The sequence below is a fragment of the Cebus imitator genome, unplaced genomic scaffold (assembly GCF_001604975.1).
Source record: "Cebus imitator isolate Cc_AM_T3 unplaced genomic scaffold, Cebus_imitator-1.0 Scaffold42, whole genome shotgun sequence".
Lineage (NCBI taxonomy): Eukaryota > Metazoa > Chordata > Mammalia > Primates > Cebidae > Cebus > Cebus imitator.
In genome coordinates, this window is record NW_016107357.1 from 10,718,468 (window position 1) to 10,724,734 (window position 6,267).

General features: G+C 42.3%; 1 long non-coding RNA gene across 1 annotated transcript in view; it reads left to right on the forward strand.

Moving 5' to 3' along the window:
• Positions 1 to 6,267, forward strand: part of LOC108302769 — a 16,505-nt gene that overhangs the window by 1,157 nt on the left and 9,081 nt on the right. The window contains exon 2 of the long non-coding RNA XR_001824506.2: positions 2,915 to 2,999. This is a non-coding gene — a long non-coding RNA (uncharacterized LOC108302769). The remainder of the gene's footprint in view (positions 1 to 2,914; positions 3,000 to 6,267) is intronic.

Sequence of the window (6,267 nt, forward strand, 5' to 3'; positions counted from 1 at the left end):
AAAAAAAAAAAAACAAAGAGGAGTTAGCAAGATGCATGATGAAAACTATCCCACTTTGGCATCTCAAAGTGCGGGGATTACAGGCGTGAGCCACCGCGCCTGGCTAGTGCAGTATTTTTAAAAATCAAAATTAATGTAAAAAATCCATAATGAACAAAATATCAAAATTTTTAATTCAATATCTACTTCTGACCTTTCACAATCCTGCCTTACAATCCTGTCTCTCCTCTCTCTCGCCCTAATCCCAGCCCTGGAAACTGTATTTACAAAAACTGACAGCACCTGTTCTTCGTTTGGCAGCTGGAAAATGGGAAAGCGAAAGTAAGATGAAGGTTAGATTTGGGTTAAAATTGTTACTTTTTCTCCAACTGGGAGGGTATCAATCCTTGATGTTTCTTTAGTTGGGCTCAAAAAGGAGTAGTGGCTGGTGCGGTGGCTTATGCCTGTAATCCCAACATTTTGGGAGGCAAGGCAGGTGGATCACCCGAGGTCTGGAGTTCGAGACCAGCCTGGCTAACATGGTGAAACTCTGTCTCTACTAAAAATACAAAAATTAGCCAGGTTTGGTGGTGCATGCTGTAGTCTCAGTTACTCGGGAGGCTGAGGCAGGAGAATCGCTTGAATCCAGTAGGCGGAGGCTGCAGTGAGCTGAGATCACATCACTGTACTCCAGCCTGGCAACAGAGGGAGACGTCGTCTCATTAAAAAAAAAAAAATGTGCTTGTGAAGTGAGCAGTAAGCATGTAATCCTGTAAAGTCCAACATCTTAAACCCAGGGTACATGGAGTCCCACCTCCCCCCCACCTCACTTTCCTGCCTCCAGAATGACTACAATTTAAGCTAGTCTCTCATCAGTGTGGATGTTCTAGACTTGAAGGTGTAGTGTGAAATCAACTCCACTGATATTTATGAGTAAGCATATTCCTTTTAGCAAATATGTTATGCAGTGACTTCTGAAAAGAAGTGGGATCATTCCTCATCATGCATCCTGCTGCCTCTTCTTTGAGCCCAGCTGAAGAAACATCAGTGAACATCACCCTCCCACTTAGAGAGAAAGTGACAATTTTAACCCAGACCTAAGCTTCATCTTTCTCTTACCCACTTTCTAGAAAACACCTGCTGCTGCAAGGGCCAGGAAATGCCAGACTGGCCTTCCCTTCCTGCCTTCCCCAGCGTGGCATCCCACTGGCTTTTTCTGCCATTGCTCTCTAGGGCCTCCAGTCAATAGAAAAATAACTCAAGTGTAGCTGATTAAAAAATAAAATTTGGCCAGGTGTGGTGGCTCACCCCTGTAATTCCAACAGTTTGGGAGGGTAATGTAGGAAGATTATTTGAGGCCAGGAGTTTAAGCCTGTGCAATGGGAGAATCTACCTCTATACAAAATAAAAAAGTAAAAATTAGCTGGGTGTGGTGGTGTGTGTGCCTGTAGTCCCAGATACTTGGGAGGCTAAAGTGGAAGGATTCCCTGAGCCTGGGAGGTCAACGCTTCAGTGAGCTGTGATCAGGCCACTGCATTCAAGTCTGGGCAGCAGAGTGAGACCCTGTCTCAAGAAGAAGAAGAAAAAAAAAAAAAAAAAAGCCTGTACTCCCAGCACTTTGGGAGGCTGAGGCAGCTGGATCACCTGAGGTCAGTAGTTGGAGGCCAGCCTGGCCAACATGGCGAAACCCCATCTCTACTAAAAACATAAAAATTAGCCGGGCGTGGTGGCAGGTGCCTCTAATCCCAGCTACTGGAGAAGCTAAGGCAGGAGAATGGCTTGAACACGGGAGGCAGAGGTTGCATCACTGCACTCCAGCCTGGGTGACACAGCAAGACTCCATCTCAAAAAAAAAAAGAAGGGCTATGGCTCTTAACAGTACAATGGGGAATGAATATTAGCAGAAGGATCACTAGGACCTATATAGTCACCACACCAAAAAAAAAAAAAAAGACCTACTCTAAATATATATATATATGTATGTTTATATAACATATATAATTTGTATATATATGAATTATTGCTTTGCATTTCTATGATGTTCTTTTCTCACTTGAAAATAAGAATAACTTTTCACTGCCTTTTTTTTTTTTTGAAATGGAGTCTCACTTTGTTGCCCAGGATGGAGTGCAGTGGCACAATCTCAGCTCACTGCAACCTCCACCTCCCAGGTTCAAGCAATTCTCCTGCCTCAGCCCCCTGAGTAGCTGGGATTACAGGTGAGCGCTACCATGCCTGGCTAATTTTTTATTTTTAGTAGAGACGAGGTTTCACCACATTGGCCAGGCTGGTCTCAAACTCCTGCCCACCTCGGCCTCCCAAAGTGCTGGGATTACAGGCATGAGCCACCACACCCGGCCCTTCACTGTTTCTTTAGAAATTAGGATAAAGTTCCTTGGCCTCTCAAAAAGGCAAAACAAAACAAAAAAAACGAAAATGCCCTAAGGCATGTTTGGAAAACAATAAGACAAGCCAGTTAGATGTGACTGGATTAATAAAATCCCAGAGTAGAGCAAGAAAGGGCTGTGTATTAATAACAAGAGAATAACAAACAAAAGTTCAAGTCCTGCCCATAAGAACCAGAGAAAAGGCTCTTGGTGGAGGTGTGACTAAACTAAGAGGTAAAATCCGGCCCTCTGAATAGACTCTTAATAGGTTTAGTGGCTAACAGGTATTGAATTCAAAAGGAACTTCTTTTTATGCAACTTGAGAAGTGTTGGGATTACTTCAAGAGCAATTCTACCTGCTGGTGCTTGTCCCTCTCTAAGGGTGGCAAGGGAGGGAGCCATGTGGGCAGCAGGAACGGGTACACGATAGCATAAGAAGGAAAACAAAGGCTCTCTGGTTGGAGTTTGTAAGCTGATTGGGGGTGTCATTTGACCCTTATAGGTACATGTGACCCTTATTGGTACATTTTTTTTTTTTTCAACTCAAGCCTGCAGCTCATCATGTCAAGGGCAGGGTGTCAGGACTGTGGTTGAAGATGAAGCAAGCAGCTCAGTGAAGTGTGCACAGCAAAGGTATGGAATTCACATGGGGCAGGAGTGCTGTCTAAACTTCTCTGCAGAGGTTAGGATTGAAGCTTTTGGTAGCTCACCTGTACTGTGTACTTACAGTGAATGCTGAGGCTGTAACTTGGCCTCTTAGCAATGTGACTTAGGCAGGTGAGTGCACTGTAGGTGAAGACTTCAGCATCTTTAGCTTTTACATTTCTTTCTCTCACCTTCTCCCAAAAGAACTCAAACAAGGTTGTTATGGTTTGAATTGTGTCCCCAAATAAAATATGTTGAAGTACCTAACTCCCTAGGACCTCAGAATGTGACCTTATTTGGAAATCGGGTCATTGCAGATATAATTAATGCACATAAGATGAGGTCATATTGGAGCAGAGTGTCCTTATAAGACAGCTATGCAAAGACGGACGCACACAGGGAAAATGCCATGTGATGAGGAAGGCAGAGGTGGGAGTTATGCAGCTGCAAGCCAAGGGGATTGCCAGAGATTGCCAGCAAATCACCAGAGGCTATGAAGAGACACAGAAGGACTCCCCTGCAGCCCTGCTGATATCTTAATTTCATACTTCCAGCCTCCAGAACTGTGAGACACAATTTTTTCTTTTTCTTTCTTTTTTTTTTTTTTGAGATAGAATCTTGCTCTATCACCCAGTCTGGAGTGCAGTCGCATAATCTTGGCTTACTGCAACCTCTGCCTCCAGGGTTAAGCAGTTCCCTGCCTCAGCCTCCTGGGTAGCTGGGATTACAGGCGCCCACCACCACTCCTGGCTAATTTTTGTATTTTTAGTAGAGATGGGGTTTCAGCATCTTAGCCAGGCTGGTTTTGAACTCCTGAGCTCGTGATCCACCTGCCTCGGCCTCCCAAAGTGCTGGGATTACAGGCATGAGCTACCTGGCCAAATTTTTGTTCTTTTAAGTCTTCCAGTTTCTGGTACTTTGTTACGGTTTATGGCAACCCTAGCAAACTAATACAAAGTCCTGACATGAGTATCTTGAATAATACTTCAGTAGATGTTCAGTATTTGTCTATTTACTGACGTTTGGCCAAAAAAGCAACTGAGTTACTGAGGCTGCTTTAGATAGTCAGTTTGCTGATCACATCTGTTACAACACTTAGCTTCATTTTGCCACAAGTATGTTCAACAGCCATCCAGATCTCAGACTACATAAAGAACCTTGCATTGCAGAATGAAATGTAGCTCAGGACTCTTCGACTGCAAACAAGACAGTAAGCCTGATTCTACATGTTTTACAATGTTTAGATACACAGGGGGATGGGCAAAAAATTAGATACAGTATTTTTTCATATGTTTAGAATCTGAGGGCCAGGCATAGTGGCTCACACCTGTAATCCCAGCAATTTGGGAGGCTGAGGCGGGCAGATCATCTGAGATGAGGAGTTCGAGACCAGCCTGACCAACATGAAGAAACCATATCTCTACTAAAAATACAAAATTAGCCAGATGTGGTGGCACATGCCTGTAATCTCAGCTACTCAGGAGGCTGAGGCAGGAGAATTGCTTGAACCTGAGAGGCGGTGGTTGTGGTGAGCCGAGATCACACCATTGGGCAACAAGAACAAAACTCTATGTCCAAAAAAAAAATCTGAGTTTGGACTCAGACAAATAGAAAAAATACCCATACCCTATCACTTGTTTTTTAAAATTAATATTATTTTTAATTGACAGGTCATAATTGTATACATTTATGGGGTACAGTGTGATGTTTTGATATATGTATACAAGGTGGAATGATTAAAAGCAAGCTATTCCATCACCCCAGTTATTTTTGTAGTAAGAAATCTGAAACTTACTCTCTTAGCTATTTGAAATATACAATACATTATTATTAATTATAGTCATCCTGCTGTGCAATAGAGCTCAAAAACTTATTTATTTTTAAGGGAAACAAATGTATCCACCTTTACAGTATCATACAGAGTAGTTGCACTGCTCTAAATATTCTCCCTGCCCTGCCTATTCACCCTTCCCTTCTTTGTGTGTGTGTACATGTGTGTGTGATATACATGTACATATATATGTATGATGGCATCTTGCATATAAACCCCCATCTATGTTGGCCAAACTGGTCTTGAAATACTGGGCTCAAGTGATCCTCTTACCTCGGCCTCCCAGAGTGTTGGGATTACAGGCATGAGGTACTATACCCAGCCCTTCCCTTCTTCTTAACTTCTGGCAACGACTAATCTTTCTGCTGTCACTATGGCTTTTTCTTTTCCAGAATGTCAAACAACTGAAGTCATACAGTATGTAGGCCTTATGAGAGTTACTTCTTTTACTTAGTCATATGCACTTAAGTTATTGCCATGTCTTTGTGTGGCTTGATAACTAATTTTCTTTTTAGCACTGAATAGTATTTCATTGTCTGGATGTACCAGTTTGTTTATCCATTCACTGACTGAAGGACATCTTGGTGGCTTTCAAGTTCTGGCAATTATGAATAAAGCTGCTATAAACATCTTTGTGCAAGGTTTTTTTGCGGGCATGAGTTTTCAGCTCATTTGGGTAGAGCTGAAATGTGGAGTGCAGTTACTGGATTGTATGGTTAGTGTGTGTTTAATTTTATAAGAAACAAACTGTCTTCCAAAGTATCTGTACCATTTTGGGATTCCACCAGTAATGAATGAGAGTTCCTGTTGCTCCATATACTCAGAGCCATTTGGTGTTGTCAGGGTTTTGGATTTGAGTCATTCTAAAAGGTGTGCTGCTTCTAGGAATTTAAGGTACATTTAAAGTCCCACATGTGTAGAATGATAAATATATACAAAGAAACTTTCTGAAATATTGTTTGTAATAGCAAAAGACTGGAAACTGCTTTCCAGCATTAGTGCATTAGTTAAATAAATTGTGGTATGCCCAGGCAATGGAAGATAATGTGATCCTCAGAAAGAATGAGGCAGCTCTATACATGCTCACTTGGTACCATACCCTAACATGTACAATGAAAAAAGCAAGGTGCAGGATTGTGTGTACAGCATGCTGTATTGTGCACACAGGATGAATAGGCAAAGCACATATTACATAAATATGGCCATATTTGTGTAAAAAATTAAAAATGTATAAATGTCCCCATACATGCTCTTATATTCATGTGTTCAATGAATGTCTTTGGAAGGATACACCAAGACCTCTGGGGAGAAGTAAATAACTGAAGTATAAGAGTATGTGTTCCTGGCCGGGCGCGGTGGCTCACGCCTGTAATCCCAGCACTTTGGGAGGCCGAGACGGGTGGATCACAAGGTCAAGAGATCGAG